Source organism: Neopelma chrysocephalum, unplaced genomic scaffold (genome assembly GCF_003984885.1).
Source record: "Neopelma chrysocephalum unplaced genomic scaffold, ASM398488v2 Primary Assembly neopelma1_147, whole genome shotgun sequence".
NCBI classification, from domain to species: Eukaryota; Metazoa; Chordata; class Aves; order Passeriformes; family Pipridae; genus Neopelma; species Neopelma chrysocephalum.
The window spans coordinates 14,354,513-14,375,564 of NW_020897809.1; positions in this window are offsets into that span (position 1 = coordinate 14,354,513).

Here is a 21,052-nt window from a genome sequence, read left to right on the forward strand (position 1 = left end):
TTTAATAACATTGCTGGAAAGCTCATTGCATAGTTTAAAAGCAAGCTTAATAAGTAGTAGCTATGAAAATGCTAGTTCTGAAGTTACAGGGTTAGGAGAAAGCAGACTGGTCTATGCTCCATGTTAATGGCTGAATCAACATATAAGAGCAAGAATCTGGACTTGGTTTAACTGTATAAACCTGCTCGATATTTCAGCAGCGAGATATTTTTGCCTTGGTTCTCACAGAGAAAAATACACTCATTTATTTCCCTGAAATACCATATTATGATGGATGCAACTGCCAAGTTATAGCTAATGGATGTAACATGATGGAAAACATCATTATTTAGGTGTGGGAAATTGTTCTTTAGGAATCCAGTGTCTGTAGCAAACCTGCACTCCTTGAACCTCAATTCCACAACGCATTTCAGATGTGGATTTTAAGTGACTGTTTCTAATTAGTCTATCACAGAGCCCTGTCAAAATACCTTTTGGAGAACGGCAATAACGTGCACGCAGGATTTTAAACCGCATCCAGGGAGCAGCTGTGGAACTCGATGCTTGGCTGAGCAGCAAGAAGACAAACGTGGCGACCATCCCCAGTGCTCGTGGGTGCTGCTGCTCCTGTGGCACTTGTCCCCCCACGTCCTCTTACAGGGGAGGTGCCTGGGGACATGACAGCTGGCAGTGCAGATCAGGCTGGTATCATGACATCTGTGAGAGGCTGTTCCCCAGGGCCCTGCAGCTCCCATCTCCCACAGCACGGGTACCCAGGGGCCACGCTGCGGGGGTGAGTTGGCTGGCACTGCTAAGAGATGTTCCCAGCTGCACAAGGAAATTGTGAGCTCCCTGGTGACACATGGCACGGGAGGAAGGCTTGTGCTGCTATTTCCCGCAGGAAGACAAAAAGGAGCGAGCAAGGCATGTGTGTGCTGGATACAGCAATGTACCCAAGCAGTCCAGATGCTGCAGAGAAAATTCATCCTTGCTTTGGGATTTCCCTTTGCTGCCACAAGTGATGGAGTCAGCCTGGTGTAATGCCTGAGGAGAGCTGCTCTCTGCCCCATGGGGCTCCGTAACTGGCCTACACTGAGCTTCCTTTGGCCATTTACTCACAGCCCAGCACTGACTCACTGCAATGCCCCATCACACTGCCCAGCCCGAGTGACACAGGCCAGAGCCCAGCAGCCCCAGCCAAATGCACTTGCAGCTTACACAGCACTTCCTCACAGCAGAAGAATCTCCTCTCTGCTCCCCCGGCAAGGGCACACATATAAACACTTGCAGCTGGCTCCCATCAGCCACACAGAGGCCAGTGCTTCAGGTGTCTGATAAATGCTCCTTGCTTCCTATTAATGCTTCTGCTGTGTATCAAAAGAAGCATTAAACCTGCCTCTCCAGCCTTAGCAGGGGCACTCCTGACAGTTTCGGCTGTGCTGGAATAACACGCTCTGCTACTTCAGTGCTCATTTGTGCTCCTGGAACACTCCCATTGGATCCTATCTGTTCAAGGGATGAATTTCCAAGCACTTTGTGGGTGCCTTAGTGAGTTTGAGAGGTGCACAGCATCCAAAGACTGGGTGCTTCGGGATGCTACCAGACCATCCCTGTGCCCAAACAGGCGGGAGGCTCCAGCTGTAGTTATGTGTGCTGAGCCCTTCTAGTCACTCAGAGGAACCACCAGGCCTGGCTCTTACCAGCTCTGCTACCAATGAAAGGGTTAGCAACAGCAACACTGTCTCCCATTAGCTGATTGGGAATTAATGATAATCAACTTGTACCAAGCCTCCATCTCCAGCAGTTGTGTGACTGTCATTGTCACATACAGAGTCCTCTTCTGCTTCTCCCAATTGCCCCAAAAAGCCCTCACACGGCCTCAATGACAACAGCACAAAGGAAAGGAAGCAGCAATAATTATTATTTTAGAATGCCAGTTCTTAGATCACTATTGTTATATCTACTGCACACTATATGGTTTTAAGCATTTGGAACAGTCCTGAGTTGTTAGAGGAAAATACATTGTGTTGGATCCAACAGCCTGAGAGGGGAAGCTGCTGCTGCTCCATGCCCTCAGCACATGCACAGTATAGAGCAGATACACATATATATATATATATATACACACACATATATATTTATATACATGTGTACATGGGTGGCCACACACATCACAAGGAGGCACTCACACAGAGCCAGCACCAGTGGCCTCATCCTGCTCCGCTCTCTGGCTGGACAGGGTGGAATTCCACTAGTAGCAATACATGTGTATAAGGTGGGCCATGGACCCCTTCTCCTGCTAGCAGCAAACCCAGTCCTGCACAAGCCTTGCCAGGGAAGCTGTCATGCTGGGAGCTGGCAGAATCATAGAACTCACAGGTTTGGGTTAGAAGGGACCATAAAATCATCCGGTTTCAACCCCCCTGCCAGGGGCAGGGACTCCTTCCACTACACCAGCAATGCAAAGGCTCAGCTCTTGAGCCAGCACATGGCCCCTCGAGTTATCCTCACTAGAGCTGGTACCTGTTGCAGAGCCAGTCTGGAGGGGAACTGCATGAGGCTGTTTAACAACAAGACCAGAACTGCAGGGAGGAGGAGGAGGAGGAAGAGAGCAGTGCCACAGCCACCCTTGCCCACTGAGCAGGGAATTCCATTCCAGAGGGGCAGATGGGAACCATGGCCACCTCCCAGGGGTGCAGCTCCACATGGAGCTGGCCCCTGCAAACAGCCCCTGTGGAGGGGTCCCTGCCCCAGAGGAGTGGAGACACGCCCTGGAGCAGCCCCAGCACACGGGTCAGGGCATTGTTCTGGCCACGCTTTTCACTGCCCGGCCTGCACAGAGGGCTCACAGCTGCTGGGGGTTTTGTTGGGCTTTTCTTCTTTTCTCTTTCATAGCTGGGAGCTTATTGTGCATTTCCAACAGCAACCGGGTGACCCAGGTGATAATTCAGCTGCCACTCGGCCTGGCACCAGCACAACTTGGACACGTTTCAGACACCTGGCATCACGCAAGGAGGGAGGGAGACAAAGGGGATCGATACCCTCTGCCCCAAAGGCAAACAAATGGCATCGATTAACTCCAGCGGCCGCAGAGACTTGCAGAAATGATCTGGGATTCAGCAGGTCTCAGGGAGACAAACTCCTCCACGTGTTTCTCTCCGTAGGGAAGCGGTTTGGCATTCCCCTGTGCCTCCTTCCCCGAGCAGAGCTGTGGGGTGAGTCCCCATTTGCTCCATCTCTCAGATGTCCGAGGCCACACCCACACAGGGTTTGTGGGACCCAGAAACCTGCCATCCCTCCCGGGATCACTCCTTGAAGGAGACAATCATTAAGTAGAAAACACATTTCTTTGCCACAAATTTAAGCAATGCAGTCACAGGCTTTGGAGACAGGTGTGTGGAGAGAGAAGCAATCCATGCATGTAGCTGCCAACGCCTCATTTCAGCTCCAAAGCATCCTCTGTGCGAAGCAGCTGAGTGGCTGCTGGGATACACACACAGCTCCCACAGCTGCAGTCCAGAACCACAGGCTGGGTCCTGCTTTCCTGGAAATGGGTCTTGGTCCAGGGGTCTTTACTCACACATTCTCCTTCTGGGGATCAGCACAGGCTCAGACTCCCCCCTCCGCCCTCCCCTTCCCCACAGCCCCTCCCAGCATTTCCTGCAATTCATGACTCCATGCTCGATGGAGGTCGAGAGTAAACACTTTTGTCTGAACTAGTTACTCTGAACTGAATTCCCCTCTAAATTTTGGAGGTGCTGGCATTTACCTGGCAGGGCTCAGTGGGACCCCCCCCAGCCAGGCAATGAGCAAAACTCCCCAGACCCTGTCTCAGCACTGGCCTGTAAAGAGGTCACAGCCCCCTGTGAGGGGGTCACTGCTTTGCAGGACAAACCCCACCCTCACCAGTGCTGCTGGCAGCCTGCTGCTGCTCTCAGTTTGTCCCAGGGGCTTTCCCTCAGAGCTGCTGTGCTCCTGCTGCCTTTTCCTCTCCTCTCCCTTCACCCTTACACTGCTCTTCTGGCTGCCCAGCTTGATACTCAGCCAGCAAGGACATAAGCCACCGATAAAAGGAGAGAGGCTTTTATTTATTATTCAGCCATCTCCAGGGTTTTGGTGCCACAATGCATTACCCTACTTCCCATATCCATTATTTATTTCCTGGTTCAACACAGGTAAAGCTAAAGTGAATGTGAAAGATGTTTGAAGCCCATACACAAAAGATTAATCCAGCCCAGCTTCCCCAAGCTGAAATCCCTTCTCTGCTCAAAACTCGAACTAAAGATGAAATCCTACTCCTGCTGGAGTCAAAGAGAGTTTTTAATAATGAATTTCAAGGTCTCAAAGCCTTAACAGACGTTGGAAGGAGGGTGGTCCTGGATGCAGGCAGCCCAAAGAAGGTCTGCCCCACCACCCCTCCGTTTTGGGGCAGGGCTGCCCTCGGTACCTCCCACAGGAATGGTTCTGAGCCCCCAGGCAGCCGTGACACCAGCGCTGTGAAACAAAGACGTCTTGGGATCCTGCTACTTCTTTTTTTTTATTTTTTTTTTTCCCTGGCATTGAGCATTCCAAGGGAAGCAAATTCAGGAACCGGAGATGTTCCCGAGCCTTTGGGTCACAGCCTTACTGCCATCTGCAAAGGAAGCAATCAGATGTCACCTCAAACCCCTGAATCCCGGGCTGGCCCCGGGGCCGCCCCTGCAGGCTGCCTGCCATGCCCCCACCTCCCCGGGCTGGCCAGGACTGGCACCAACTCTGGTCTTTAGTGCCGAGTTCCTGTGGACATCATTTCTTTAGAGAACAACAGGATTTCTTTGGATAACAATGCGATTCCTTTAGATAAACTGTGCCTCCGGGAAGGAGGGAGAGGAATTTGATCCTCCACACCTCGGTCCCAGGAGGAGAGTGAAGAAAGATCAGCTGAGATTATTCAGACATTTATATTCTGAGGAAAGCCAGCACTCCAAGAAAGGGGAAAAAAGAAAAAAAAAAAGGGAAAATCAAAAAAAAGGGAAAAAATCAAAAAAAGGGAAATGCTCCTTTTTTTTGTCAACCCTGCTGCAAAGGATTGAGGAAGTCAGATGCCTCAGAAGCTGCTCATCCAGGGCTTGCTGGAGAAGTGTGATGGAGGATGGAGACCTGTTGGGCACTTCTGTTCCCCAGCCCTCCTTGCCTTCAGCCCGTTCACCTGTGACAGAGCATCACCAGACCAGGACCAATGACCTTCCCTGCAGCAGCTCCAGGGGGCTGAAACTCTCCTCAGATACGCAAGATCTCCCAGCCCTGAGTGTTGATATAATGATTACCGTGTTTATGTTAAATACCACTACTTAAACAAGCTGTGCCCTTAAGCCCGGTGTTTGGGAGCCCATGTCAATATTGGCTTGGGAGCAGCAGTGAGCAGATAAGCTGGAGTAGGTGAGGAGTCCTCTCCCATATGCCACAAGCAATGCCTTCTCAGCAGCTTTCAAACCTTCTTTGATCATTTCCCACAATTGTCTTGTCATCAGAAAAGGACTGTGGCTCTTTATAAATAACACGGGCTTTGATGTAATATCGCTATATTTTCTGGTAATAAAATGGCCTCGATTCAGCCCAGCCCTGAGTAATGCACATAAATATTGCTTTTCCCTCCTTAAGAGCATTCTTAAGTCCCTCGGAGAGCACGGGGAGGTGCACACATGCTGAATGTGGGGAGGATTCATCGCACGCTGCAATTTAACCGTGCACTTAAGTGATTTGCTGAACTGGAGCATTAAATGGGAAGCAGCGATTTCTTTTAACTGCCTATAAATGCCATAAGTTCCTCTCATAGCCGGAGCTACTCTTAATGACTGGTGCTCAGCTACACCGAAGTTTAAAACCCCGTGTTAAAAAGAAAAAAAAAGAAAAAAGCAGCCCTTCTTCAGCACATGGCTAACACAAAAGCAACATTTCTTGTCCATATGGAGAACATATTGGTTGAACTCGGCTATGAAGCGACCTTTATCTTCGCTCGTGAGATGAGACCAATTAAGCCGGTGGTGGCGGTGCTGCCGGTGAGTTATCGCTCTCCTTCCTCGGGCAGATAAAGGTCAGCTATGATGTGATGCTCGCTGCACCACGGCTGGCTCTGCTACCTGTTGCCCTGAGACAGCTGCGGGTGCCCACAGGCTGCTGCTCCTTGCACGGCCCTGAGGCTGATTTTCAGCTAATTGGGAGATTTTGGACCCCCCTACCTGAGGAGAGGGTCTTCAGAAGCATGTGTATATATATATATATATATATATATATATATATATATATATATATATACGTACACATCCCTGGCACTGTGCATGTGGGAGCTCCAGTCTGAGCAGCCTGAAACAAACCCCTTCTGCACTCCCGGGGGTTTCTCCCCCCTCTGCCAGCCCCGTCCTGCCGTGGGGCATGGCTGGGGCATGCGGTGGCCTTGGAGCTGCACATCACCAGAGCCGGGTATCACGGCCGGGGCAGGGCAGCCACCTCCCCCGGGGGGATGAATTACAGAGCAATAAACCACGCTCGTCTCAGCAGGAGGGTTTTATGCCTGCCATCAATCAGGAGACACAAACAGCTCCGTTCCCAGCAGGGCTGGTGGAAAGCGAGGCAGGAATGGGTGCGCAGGGCTCCTGGGGATTTATGGGGTGGTCCCGGGCAGGGTGGGAGTGCTGGGCACCTCTGTAGCTGTCTGCCCAGTGCTGCCCAGTTCAAAAAATTCAAATCACAATGTAAAACCCCAAATCTGTCATGAGGAGCTGAGGAGGTTTGGGAGCTGGATCTGGGGGCAGCCTTGCAGGTGCAGTTTTGCCATCTGCTCCCCTGTTTGATCTCTAATTGATAAAAGAGCATCATGTGAAAAAAAGAAAAACACCACATTTTGGGATTTGAGATTTGAAGGAAGGGAGTTGAAGATATGTGTTTGGGGTTTGCAAACCCTACAGCAGCCATTAGATACCTCAGTGCCTTGCTGAATATGGCCCTAAACATCTGCTTTCCCATTATTTACAATTAGGAGAAAGAGCAAAATCCAAGCTGGCACATACAAATGACTGTATCCTAAGCACAAACACCTGGACAGGGAGATTATCTCCACCTGATTCTTGCTCTCTGGTGAATTTGCATTTTCCTACTGGGTTTGCTCCTCCAGTGGAGGGGAACTGCTTTCAAAAGCATCCCAAGCAGCCAGCTACACACCAGCCTCTTGTCCAGACCTTAACCACGAGGAAAAGGCAATAAAACTACAGAGCCCAGTTCATTCTTCAAGAGAAAAGCTCAGATCCCAGCAGCAGAAGCTCCCCAAACCTGTTTCACTGGGGTGCAAAGGATAAAACGAGCCACAGCAGCGCAGTCACATCTTAACCTTGAAACCCCTCAGGACATCCCCTCTGCACTTCCTTGTGCAGAAGCGCTTCCTGGCTCCCCCAGGGGAGCAGAAAACCAGCACCTCTCCTCCTGTTGCCCACTTGGACACTCCCCGTGCACTGGCAGCACCAGTCTCACTCATTTCCATGGGATCCCAACAGGCACCTTGTTTCCTGCAGGAGATATTTCAAGGACATGAATAATAAGGGATAACAACACAACAAAGTGCCATTCATGTATTTATGAACAGTCTTTTCCCTGGCTCCAGGTAGCTTCTATAAAGCCATCAGTTTTAATGAGATCTTTGTTGTTACCTAATGTTTTGGGATCTTATATTTTTCCTTGCTCTGCTAGGAAAGTTTTCCTTGCTGTTGTATAGATGTTTTTCGAAGCTAAAAATAGGATTATCTTTTTACCAGTCAAGTCTGTCTGGGATTATGTATTCAAAGAGCATGACATAGAGACGTGGAATAAAGGTTTTATGAATCACAAAATTGAATTCTTTAGGGGCTGGCAGCATTTTTCTGAATAAAACAACAACTTAATGTCCTACGTGTTGTATTTTATGAACTGGGACCTAAACTTATCTTGTACAAAGGAAATTACAGAGGCAATCACGGGAGGTCTTTTATTAGTATTTCTTCTCTCCCCAGCACAGAGTAGAATATGAATTGATTGTCAAAGATTTTTTAAGTGCCTTTGATTGAAGAGATGATCTCTGATAAGCTGCTGGAGGAAAATAGAAGCCAACAGCTGCTCCATTTAACATCATTTAGCCTCCAGTTCTGGCGGTTTGCTAAATAACTCTTTTATATTCATAAACACATCTCTGTGTCACGGCCGTGTCACACACATCTCCCCATTCCTGTGAGTGTGGTGGGTGCCAGCTCTTCCACGGGGCTGTGGGAGAAGTTACATTGTGATGCTGAGAACACACCCAAGTCCTTCCCCACCTGCCAAACCTGGACTCCAGCGTTTTTCAATGCCCCAGCAGTCCTGGCAGTGGACTTAAGACATCCCTTCTTAAACTGGGAGAGAAGGCATCATTCCTGTTTTAGAGCCCAGGAGAGAAAAGGAGTCATTAGTTGTCCGGGGCATTGTGTCTAGCAGATAATTAAAACATCAGGACTGAATATTTGCTGTTAATAAATTTTGAGAGGGTTGCTGATCCCTGGATAACTCTGCCACGTGTTTTCCCCTGCATCCTCCCCTTGCAGATTATTGCACCAAGATGTTGTCAAGACACATTTCATAACTCTGGTAGCTGCTTATTGCCGTGAACCACCTTTGCCCACACCACCCAGATTGTCTTTATTTTAACAGCATCACTTCCAGTTTGCTTCCCGGGCTGTGCAGAGGCTCACAGCCTGGAGGTGCCCAGCAGGAGGGCACTGCCAGCTCCCTTCCCTGCCCGGCTTTTGCCTCCTCAGCCTTCCAAATCGTGACAGACCTGGGCACGAGCTGCCCCAACCTATGTCTGGGTGCTGGGGAGAGAGGCAGCACCAGCCTCTGTTGCTGGGGCTGCTGGGGTTGGGAAGTCACAGCCAGGATCTGCTCCCCCCAGGGAGACCCCTTCCTGCCCCGTCTCAGGGTGCTGAATCTATAAAATTAATCTAAATGACCTCCAAACAGCTCATCAGTGCCGAATGCAGGGGACACATCTGTGACACCCACCCTTGCACTCAAGAGCAGCCCTGCAGGAGCACAGCTACAGGGTAAGAAGCCTCTCAGTGGGTTGCAGGTGATTTCCCCGCCAAGTCCATGACACACAACTGCCTCGGGCACAACATCACTCCGTGGATGCGGGAGCAGGACCAGAGCAATGGCCAGGGCAGCAGCCCCGCACTCCCCCCGCGCCCAGCTGCAAAGCCCGACCTGACAGAGTAATTTACATCCCACAGCTCTCCTGCAAGCAGTGCCCTGAGGCACCGAAAATTAATCCCTCGGAACAGTTTTATTACTCAGTTCAGGGTGCAGTTGGAAGATGTTGTCAAACGTGGCTGTGCTTTCCTCCTCCCCGCTCCCTCCTTGGAGGAGGAAAATCAAGTTCCTGGCTGCCGTCGGCCCCATCCCTGCCTCTGGCACTCCACTCACCAGCCCTTCCACATGTGTTGCAGCCTGGTTTCTTGACAGCCTGCATTTGATGCTACCCTGGAAAAAAGGCTCTGAGAAGCTGCGTTTAGCGCTAGCAAAGCCTCTTCCAAAAGAAACACTTAAAGGGTTACTCAAGAACAAAGCTAAAAGGGCTTGTAATTAGTTAGACTTGGACAGGGGCTAAATTAGCCAAGCAGAGTCATTACCGCCTCAGATCTTCACTGCAAGGCAGTGAGAGGATACACACTCATCTCCTCCAGCTACAGAGACGGTCCATTCAGAGGCTTTATTTATCCCAGGAAACCCTCAGTCTCCCAGACCAAGCGCAGCTGCCAAGCACCGGCCCTGCGGAGCGGCCGCCTTGTCCTGCTGCAGCACGGGAGGAGCTGCTGGGAAACAGGTAAACCTTGTTCCAAACTGCCCTGACCCAGCCTGGCCACGTTCTGCAGAGGGTTTTTATGCCCTCTGACCTCCCTTGTAGCCGACTGACTGCTCTGGGGGCAGAGGGGAGCAGAGCAGCAGATAAACTTTGGGCTGCAGCAGGCCTGGGGGAGGACTTTGCCAGCTGCCTCCCTCCTCTCGCCCCCAGCGCTGCAGCTTCAAGAATGAGTGTGAAGAAACAGTGGCTTTTGGCCATCGCTCCTGATGGAGCACTCGCCAAGCAGAACTGACTTCTTCCTCCTGCCACAAGGCTCTTTCTGCTGGAAAATGTCCCTTGGGCGACGCCTGGGATTGAGGGATTGGAGCAGGTTATGCAAAAGATGCCAGCTGGGGCCTGTGCCAGGGCACTGTGATCCGACAGTGCTGGGAGCATGGCTTTTCTTCTGCCCGAGGGGGATGAGGCTCTGACCTGCTGCAGAGGTCCACAAGCAGGAGCAGCCGTGGCAGGGACTGGCAGGGCTCTCCAGGGTGTTCAGGCTGGACTCAGAGGCTGTGGGGATGCAGTAGCAGGGACAGGACTGTCCACAGAGGTCAGGTCAGCCCTGTCCATGTCTTCCTAACAGACAGGGAGAGGAGCTGTGCTTGTACCATGGATAAGTGTCGCTTATTAGCGAGATGGAAGGAAACTGAGGCAGCACTTTCTGCCACACAAGTGGTTCTCAAGGTGCCTCAGGAGCATCGCTGCAGTGCCCTGACCCAGGCATACATCCCCTTTGGTGAATGAACCTGCCTGTTGCTGGAGGGCAGCCCCATGGCTTGGGAGGTACCGTGCTGGGGCTCAGGGGTGTCAGCAGGTTGGCACACTGGCGTGGTGGCCATGGGACACCCTCCCCACGCTGCAGCCTGAACACTGGAGATCCAACCTCCTCCCGAGGTCTCCAAAACTCAGTCACAAACCCGGCAGAATCTGGTTTGAGGATGCAATTCCACCATGATTGATATCATAAATATTGAATCAAACAAGGCCTTCTGTGCCCTCCACGCTGGGAGAGCTGCTGGCAAGGCGTGTGTGGCAGCTCCGGCTGGATCCCGAGTGCTGTAGTTATAGCAACAGGCGCTGCCACCGCTCGCAGCAGTTACACAACTCCCGGCTGCACCTCCAAAAGTGCACAAACCTCTGAGCAGCAACAGCCACCAGAACCCCATGGGCATGGGCAAGGCCTTGGGCATCTCCAGAAGCGTTCAAGGCCAGGCTGGATGGGGATTTGTCCCACCTGGTCTAGTGGGAGGTGTCTCTGCCCATGGCAGGGGGTACAGATATTTAAGGTCCCTTACGACTCAAACCATTCCATGATCCTATGGCACGAGCCCCTTGCTACAAGACGCCTGCCTCAGGCACCCTGGGAGCTCCCCAGCCACCTTCACACTGTGACCTGTGGGCACAGACCCCCCAAAAAGCAAGACCCATGTGACTCCTTTGCTTGCACAGAGTGTCAATCCACATTATGCAGAAACACTGTGGACACCTGCTGCTGCCTGTGGGAGTAAAGCTCCCTTTGGTCCTCAGCGTGTGAGGGGTCAGCAAGGCACACTGGAGTCTGCAAATGACACTTTGCTGATTTTCTCTTCTTCACAACATGCAGCCCACTTTGCTGATTTTCTCTTCTTCACAACATGCAGCCAGGCTAAAGAGCAGTTTTCTTGCCTACAGCTCAGACGCCCTGCTAGAAAATCAATAGTCATTTGGTGATACTCTGGCACTTGGCTCGCTGCATCGCAATGCCTTGGGAGGAGCAGCTCTGATTTGCCAGTCTCTGAAGCAAAGCAGAAACCAGTAAGGGTCAGACTGGCCTTGGGCAGGTACTCTCAGGCCATTTGAGCAGCACAGCCTGATAAATCCACTTGAAACTTCAGGAGTCTCATTTTGTGCCTGTGCAAAGGGCTGCCCCAGCCCGTCAGATGGCAGGGAGGAGGCTGGAAAGGTCCCCTGGGTTCCCCACGTTCTCCCCTGGCAGGGCAGTACACATCCCACTGCTGCCCAACAGCTCATCCTGAAAGTCCTGGAAAACAGGGAGCACACCTCCCATCAGCCTCACTACAGCCTTGACAGATTTATATATATTGGATTTGTAGGAAACACGTCCCAGCCTACACCAGCAATAGGTATGGCCAGGTGGCCCCAGTGTGGAGTGGGGTACTTGGAGCACCTTGGAGAGCAGACAGGGAGCTCCCCGGAGCTGGGACCAGCACACGGAGCAGCCACAGGCTGGTCCAGGAAGACAACAGGACGTGAAGAATAGGTACCAGCTTATTTAGCTCACCTTGGCTTATTTGCCTACAGAAACAGAACAGGAATTACAGAATTTAGTGCTAGAAACAGGATCTCTCTTCAGAACTGGGAACTGACCCTGGATTTCTGAGCTGGCACCAGAGCAGGCTAAAGCGATGTGATTCTGTTCCCTGGCTTGATCAGGGAGCCAGGAGCAACAAAAGGTGGGCACCAGCCATGGTTTAAAAAAATCAGGAAGCGTAAAATGGCTTTGAGCCACTTGGAATCACAAAACATAAAGCTGATGGAGCTGGTGGCATCTTTGTTTGATGAAGAACAGAAATTGTTCTTTTCTGAGAATCCAGGACAGCACCAGCAGGGCTGGATTTCAGCAGGTTTCAAAGGGCAGCAGACACAGTACTTTCAAATGATAAATAAAATGTAATAGCCCAACCTCAGGAATACAATCGTCTGCTTTCAGTGCACTCCCATTCCTTTAATTCTTCTCCATCAGTGCAGATATATGAACTGCCACAAATCCCTGCCGCCTCCCCATCTGCACAGCACAGCCTGCAGCACAGGACCCGCTCCGGGTTACAGCCTGATCGGGAAGCAAATCTCTCCCGGAGAGCAGGAGGGGAAGGACATGACTCTTTCCCCTGGGCGCTGTCTGTGATAAGAGGAGAATTAAGACCGCCAATCTATTTCTAATGGAGGGGTTACGAGAGGGCATTTTGGAAGCAATTGAAAGGTTGGTGAAGGGGCTCAGCCAGGAAATGTATGGAGTCTCATTGCCTTTTATCTTCCGAGCACATAAAGTTTGCAGAATCTCTGTTTAGGTTAGCAGGAAGGCTCTGCAAGAATTATACATGCTGCCCACACGCTTATCAAGGGAGAGCGGGCTGTGCTCTATCAGCCAGCTGTGGGGCTCGGCGGAGATAAAGATATCCCCCTGCCCGGCAGTGACTTGGGATAAATCATCCTGTCCTCGCTCTGCCATTCCGCCTCACCCCTGCCTGGCCCCTTCCAGCCGTCACACCATTGAGCTGCCGCAGCCGGGGCGAGGCAGCGGGGCTGGGCTGGCTCTGTCTCCATCGCCCCGGAGCTCTCCCCGCGGTGTGGGAAAGCAGGGAGCGCTCAGTTTCCAGTGCAGCCGTAAAATGTCCCGTTCTACAGAGCGACCGAGACCGCGGCTTCAAAACACGCCCAGCGGGGCACCGGGGAAAACAGTGTTTGGATCGGCTGGTTTATAGGCTGGATCCCAGGGCTGGAGTCTGAGGGGCAGCTGGGGGCCAGGTGCCAGTCGGGCAATGCCCCTTCTTCTGCAGCTTCACGGGTGTCACTGTCCCTTTTTGCCTTCAACCTGGCTGCCCATCAGGTCCCATGTATCCCATGCCCATCAGCTCCTCCAGTACCTGCTGCTGCTCCACTACACCACTGGATACAAACCCCATGGAAACATCTGGCTCCACCACGTGCATTTTCACCCCAAGACCTCCGACAGCCCCAGGCTCTCTGTGGGATGCAAAAAACCACACAGGCCAGATGATTGTATGGGGGAGGTTTAGGTTGGATAATAGGGAAAATTTTTTCACTTAAAGGGTGGTCAGGCACTGGCACAGGCTGCCCAGGGAAGTGGTGGAGTCACAATCCCTGGAACTGTTCAAAAGGCTCTTGGGGACATGGTTTAGTGGTCAACAAGGTGGTGCTGGGATCATGGTTGGAACTCAATCATCCTAGAGGGCTTTTCCAACCTCAATAATTCCATGATTCCATGATTCAGCTCTGCCTTATTGCTGTGGCAAAGAGCGTTTGCTCCGGCCCAAAGCCCACTGGTGCTGCCAGCAGGGCTGGGACTACAGTGGGTGTGGATGTGGCACATTGGTGACTGTCCAGGCTGTCACAGCAGCCCAGGCCTTGCATGGACAACTTCACCACCAGCACTTGGGGACTGTCAGGGCTGTGAAGGCAGCACAGAAAAGTCGTCTGTGCCAGAACCTGGTGCAAATCTCAGGCTGTGTGTAAAGAGAGATGCAGGTAGAGCCACTGCCTGCAGCACTTGTAACTCCAGAGCTTGGGCAGCACATGGTGCTGAGGGGACTTAGGGCTGCCACGGCCACCCAGGGAAATCTGTCCCTTCCAACTGATCCAGCAACGGGTGCGAGGCACGTGGTGTTCAGGAGGCTGCAAACGGAGCTGGCTGGACAGGGACACACCTGGTGAGGGCTGCAGTGTCTGCCATGGCCCGATGTCACCAGGCCATGAAAAGCAGTGGTGCATATCACCAGCATCCCTGAAGGCTCATTGCTTTGTGTAAGCACCATATTTACACCCGGAAAATAAAACTGCGCCTGTGAAAGAGAACAAATTAAAACTCAATTTCATCTATACCAAATAGATGGTCTCATCAGTGGGAGGGTGGTAGAGATATATTGGTACTCACATAATTCCTGGGTGAATTTTATGGGCCAATTGATAAAAAATATTCTCATGAGAGCAATGCACATTATTTCTAGAGCTCCAGTATTTTACTAGCGAGTCGGTGCAGAGATGTGTGTGATTTACACGCTGAACACAGAGGGCTACCCCGACATGGGTAGCACAAGCACAAGTGCTCCACAGGGAATTTTTCCCTGGAATCAGTGCACAACACCTCTGCTTGGCCTGTGGAGAAATGACAGTCTAAGACAGGATTTTTGTGGGTCTGTGATAAAAAAGTTGCAGACACTTTTAACAGCAACGTTCCCAATCAGGACAGAATCCAGTGCAATGCAAAAAGTAAAATCCACAGCAGTCTTGCATCTTTTCTTACAATTGTCTTAAATGCCTTCAGCAGAATGGAGTGATGTCCTCCAGCTCTCCACATGGAAGTGTTCAAGTTGGACAGGGCTTTGAGCAACCTGGTCTAGTGGAAGGTGTCCCTGCCCATGGCAGGGGAGTTGGAACTGGATGATCTTTAAGGTTTCTCCCAACCCAAACCATTCCATGATACTATGTGTTCACAAAACACGAACAACTAAACAAAATATATTCACCTGTGACTTCTTTCTGGGTGTGTGGCACTGGGGCGAATTCCTGCACAGAAACAAACTGTTTGGACAAAGCCAGGGCTGTTTGGTAACGGTGATGTCCTTCTGTCCATCCTGGCACAGCACAGAGCAATGTCTGGCTGCTCCATGTGGCACAGTCACACTCAGGGATCTGAACACCTGAGGATCTCAAAGCACTTCCTAAAATAGCAGCAAAGTGCCCTCTCTGTGCCCTGATCTGACTGCAGCCCATGGAAATCAACTGCAAAGGTTTGTCCTGGGACGGAGGATGCTGGTTCAGACCCCCCATCGATCATCTGTCAGGATTTGCCTATGGAAAACAGATGGGATTTGTTTAAAATGAGAATTACATTCACTAATTTGGTCTCATGGGGTTCAGGAGTAAAATTCCAGCTGAGAAGGCTCTGGCTGTGCCTGTTGCTGGCCAGGGTGGCACACAGGGCTTGTGCAGCTGAAAGAGGTGGTCACACTCCAGTGCCCTTGCTGTGTGCACAAAGCCCCCCTTACCCCTGTGCTCTCAAGGGCATGAAAATTTAAAAAAAAAGCAAACAAACATGGGGTTTCTGAGCTCTGAGTTTCTGGTGTCTTTGAATCCACAAGTCCTGTCTCCGTGGAAGAGAGATAATTTAGTTACTTGGTGTCATCTACATAGAAAAGAGCACTCAAAACCAAACCTGAAGCTCACAGGAAATCTACCCCGAAACTTGGAAAGCAGGTGCTTAACTGATAAGAGCATTTTTGCATTTTACTGTACCTCTTCTCTGCTGCCTCAGGCAAACCAGGGAAGCCCCACAATTCCAAGGATGCTTTTTTCTGGGATTCACCTCACCCAGCTCAGGCTCTTCACCCCAGGCACAGGGAGATCTGCAGGCACAACCTCTCACCCCCGGGATCATAAAGGAGATACAGCTGAGAGGGGAAGGCCGTGCCAGGAAATATTTACTGGAGCTCAACATCCACCTGTTGTTTTTTTATTTATTTATGCATTTCTGCATTGACACATATCACAGCTCAGCCAATGGTTTTTGGCATAAATTTATAATGAAATAATCCAAGATGGTTAAAAACAAAACTGACTTCATTGCTTCTGACTGTACAGGTCACTGTAATCAACTTTGCTGTGTTTTAGCCCATTCAGCAGTTTTGTCTCTGCTCATCTGTCTGTACTAGCACACATAACTATTTTACTAAAATCTAACCCAACTACAGAATAAATAAAAATCCAATAGTAACGCTGAGGTTCCAAATTAAAGACAAAAATCTGTTGCCATCTTTCTAGATTGAACTGTCTTCATCTGTACACATGTCAGTTGGCCCATCAGGCTCTTTCAGGCATGTAGATGACTCCAGTACCAGCACCAAATGGATTTTCACCAGTTGCCTCCAACACGATGTGCCTGCACTGCCTTGCAGGACTGGGGGGATTCTCTGGCTCCTCAAACCACAACAAACACACATAAAAACATGTACTAGTCAATAATTTATTATACTGAGATGGCAGCATAATTAAGTTACCAGAGGGCTTTGGGCAAATATCTGGTAGCATAAGGTGTGACGTGCTTTTGGCACGAGTTTTATTTAAACACGTTGGATCAATTTGAATCAATCTGACATGTACACACTTCAGGGCATGGCTAGTTTCAAATCAATTAAACTCCTTATGACTTTATGATTAGAAACCTGAGGTTAAAAACATTAATATAAAATCACAGTTTATAAAGTGAAAAATGAAATCCCAGTGTAACATCTCATGAAGATCACAGGAATCATTATATAAGCTCCATTAAACAAACAAGGTAAGGGTAATCAGGCTGTAAATTGAGTACAGTAGTTAAAAAAAAGAGAAACTATAATTAGGAGGTGATGGCCACTTAACCAAAAATAAGGAAATGTGGATACCTGTGTGATTTCAAACAAAAACACAATTGATTTCTTGGTGAGATGGTGTGTCCAAGCAAAACCTTCAACAACAGAAGCTGTTGTAGCAAATGGCTGCAGGACAAGCAAGGCAAAGAAATTGGTCTGCAAGTGGCCTGGAAAGAGAAAAAAACACACTGGGCAGCAAGGTATGTATAGGGCTGGAATAAAACAGTGAATAAAATCCTAAATTGTATCACAGCCACAAGTTGTGCTCTGAAGCTGTGATTCAGCAGAGCACTGAGCTCAGGTCTTTCCTGTGGGGAGAATGTACGTGCAGGGGCTTTCCTGGAGGGGCTGGTGTAAGTCCCACTAATGTGGACGGGACTGAAATGTGACCATTAGCACCTGGCAGATGAAAAATGAGTTCAAGCTGGGGGCTTGGGAGCATTTCTAGGGAAAGGTCTGCCAGGAGATTTTACCTTCTTGGGCACTTAGTGTAGGAATTGCCAAATTCAAAAGCGCCACCCCCTGCTAAGCCAATTTTCATTGACAGAAATCCCAGGGGAAGGAAATCCTTCCAATTAGCATTCAGTGTGTGGATGGAGCATGATGGTCTTGCTGCTTCTCTGGCTTGGCACAAATGACCCAAACAAATCCAAACCATCCCAGCACAGCTGCATCCTGGAGCAGATTCAGGCCAGCACATCTTCCCAAACACTGTGAAAGAGCCTATAAGCAAACATCCTTCAGAAATATGGATAAAAGTATTGCATGTGCTTTTACCTGCCCTGCCCAAAACATACATGTTGATACAAAAAAATACTGTGGATGGGAAAATGCAAGAGGCTTCCCAACAGCTCCCTCTCTTACACACGGGGCAGGAATCACTTCCAATAGCACTCAGCCGCATATGCTAAAGGGCAGGGTCCAAAGTCCTCTAAGTTATCAGGAGAACTCATCAGCCTCAGCAGGCTTTGCACTGGGGCTGGCCCCCCAGAGCTCCTTCAGTCTTTGTTTTAATGCAGTTGAACACAGGATGCCCACACATGGCTTTGGCAACTTAATCTTTGCTCACGCGCAAAGGGATGGTGGTGTAGGGATGCAGAGGGTCTGAAGGGTAAGAATGTGAAATGTAGAATCAGAGAATCATTGAATTGGGTTTGAAGGGACCTTAGAGATCATCTAGGACAATCCTAACTGATGCCAGGCAGAGGAAGGCCCTTCCAAAAACATCCCCCATCCCATGCAGGCAGCCCAGGTCAGGTTTTGCCCTCTGGATCTGCCACAGGCAACCCAGGCAGACCAGTCTGCCCAGTCTGCCCAGTCCCACCAGACAAGTGACTGAGACAATCCCCCCGCAGCACAGCCCAGCCTGGGCATTCTCAGGCAGCCCAGCTCCACGTCCTCCTCTCCCCATCCTTCTCCCTGGAGAGCCCCCCCCACCCACCCAGGCTTGCACAGCCCAGTGTGGGATGTCTGTCTGTCTGTCTGTCTGTCTGTCTATCTATCTGCTGCCAGATGGTTTCACTTCATACATTAAGGCATCCAGTCCCCTCCTTCCTCTCTCCCAGGCTTGCCAGGGGCTGCGGCACCGGGTCAGCCACAGTCCCCCTGCGTCTGCTGCCCAGAGGGGTTTGCAGCAAACACACGACATGTTTCAAAGGCACACAGAGCCTTCCAAATCCCATCACAGCGTCCCCACGGCTCAGAAAATAAGGTATCAAGGCTCTCGTGAGGCTTGAAATAAAACCCAAATCTGCCACTTTGAACTTCTTGGCAGCCAGTTCAGAGCCTTTGAAGCTGCATCCCGGTCCCACCTCCCTCCCAGTTCAAACGCTGTGCAGCCGGAGTGACTCCATCAGCTGGCCAGCACATTGGGACAGCACATGGATGGGAGGGGGCTGCAGCACCCCAGCAGACCTGCCAGCACCCCAGCAGAGGCACCAGCACCCCAACAGACCTGTCAGCACCCCAGCAGACCCACCGGCACCCGCCAGCATCCGCCAGGCACTGGGCCTTAAGGGAGATTTGTAAGGAAGGCACCAGCTGGGGGGTTATTGCAGGGAATTAATAGCCAGAAAGAAGGGATGTGCTGATGTGGTGAGCCGTCAGGCCCCCGGGATCAGACCCCAAAGGTTGAGGAATCTGAGTCAGGCCCCACAGCCGTGACCTTGGGTTAGAGCACGGGGAGGTTTGACTCGCTGCCCGAGGCTCGGCTGGCTCCCTGGTGGGTTTTGGTTTGGTTTTCAGGGATGGGATGAATCATTTCTCCACGCTTTTACCCCTGCTTGGAAAGGTGAGAAACTGCTAAAACCCTAAGAAAGCCCTGAAGTCGGTGATATTTCCTGTGGCTTTGCTGCAGGCGCCAGAAACCATCCGACCCCTGGGGAAAGGGCTCCGTGTGTGCAAACAGAGGAGAAAAACTGGTTCTGTCACACAAGTGGTGGTGGAGCCGTGGGGGCTGGTGACGCTGTCCAGCCTCCTCCCTGCAGACAACGGGGCAATGAGCCTCAAGCTGGACTTGGGGGGCTCCCAGGGACCCCCCCCCTACCTGGCTGTGCCTCCACGAGGGGGGAGCAGGATGGGAAGAGGAGCCGGGGCGGGAGGTTTTTACGAGCTGGCACAGGGCAACTGGCCAGGGACGCCTGAGCACTGGCCGGGAGCCAGCACGACGCTCCTGCATTTATTAGGGGACCCGCTGGCTTGCCAGGAAATTACACAACAGTTAAATACTTTATACGCTGAACTAGTTTATTAAGGAACTGCTTGAGATTTTTTTCATAGAGGAAATTCTGGAAATGATGGCGCTCTGAGCGGGAGCTGGCCCCCGATGTGGCACGGTGGATGGCACGGGGCTGCTGCATCGCTGCTGGCGGGGAACAGGAGCACAGTGTGCAGGGAAAAGAGCCATAAAACAGGAGAGCTTTCCCAGGAGCCTGCGAACAAACCCAAAACAGCAAATCCCAACGGGCAGCTACGGCTGCACATCAGCAGAGTCATGGCTGCCACGCAGGCTGGCAAACCCACGTGGGTTTTTAACCTGTGAGTGTGGGCACTGCTGGACAAAAAACATGGTAAAATAAATCCCACGGGGAATAAATGTTTGTTGATGCCTGGGCCAGGCTGAGGAATGGACACATCCCCACTGGGGCTTCCCACACCAACACCCCTGCCCCCCTGCCCTCTCCAGAGATGGGACCAGACCCCCCTGTGCCTTCTCAGGTCTCCACTTATTTTCCACGGATGCAAACCCAGCTGTGACTCAGCCTGGCCTCACATACCGGGCAGGATCTCGAGGCTGCCAGGATGGTAAATGCCAGCACAGCAACTAAGGAGGAATAATTCCCGCAGGTAAGGAGTGACTCAGGTGCAGACCCCGGGCTCGCAGGTGCCAAGGCCAACACAGATAAATGACAAACAATGAACCTTGAGACTAAAATGAAACAATGCACTAAGTGAAAAGGTCAGGGTAGGGACTGATCAGAAAAGTCATCGAGGCTGTTGCAGATAAGCAGAGAAAGGGGAAAAAATGCCCCCATTTTCTTATGGCAGTGAAGGAGTGCTGGGCTCCTGCCTGACATTAGGTACTGGTGGCCAGGGGGTTTTATTCCTACAACCCTTCCAGCCCCACGTTTTGGTTGGTGGCCTCAGGCACAGCAGCAATCATCTGCAGGAGCAAGGAGGGGAAGACAACAGTTTCTGATCAAGCAGGAAAATCAGGGAGCCTGTAACTGCCAGGGTGGCTCTGACAGGGAGCTCCTCAGAGGAGGGCATGAAAATCAATCTTATGCTGGATGTTATATAGGAAATTTTCTGAGATTGGATATTAGAAAAATTTTCTTCACTGAAAGGGTTGTCAAGCCCTGGAACAACCTGCCCAGGGAAGTCATCGTCCCTGGAGGGATTTAAAAGACCTGTGGATGTGGCACTCAGGGACACAGTTTAGTGGTGGGTTTGGCAGTGCTGGGTTAACAGTTGGACTTGATGATCTTAGAGGGGCTTTCCAACCTAACTGACTCTGTGATTCTATGAAAAAAAGTCGTCTCTACCAACA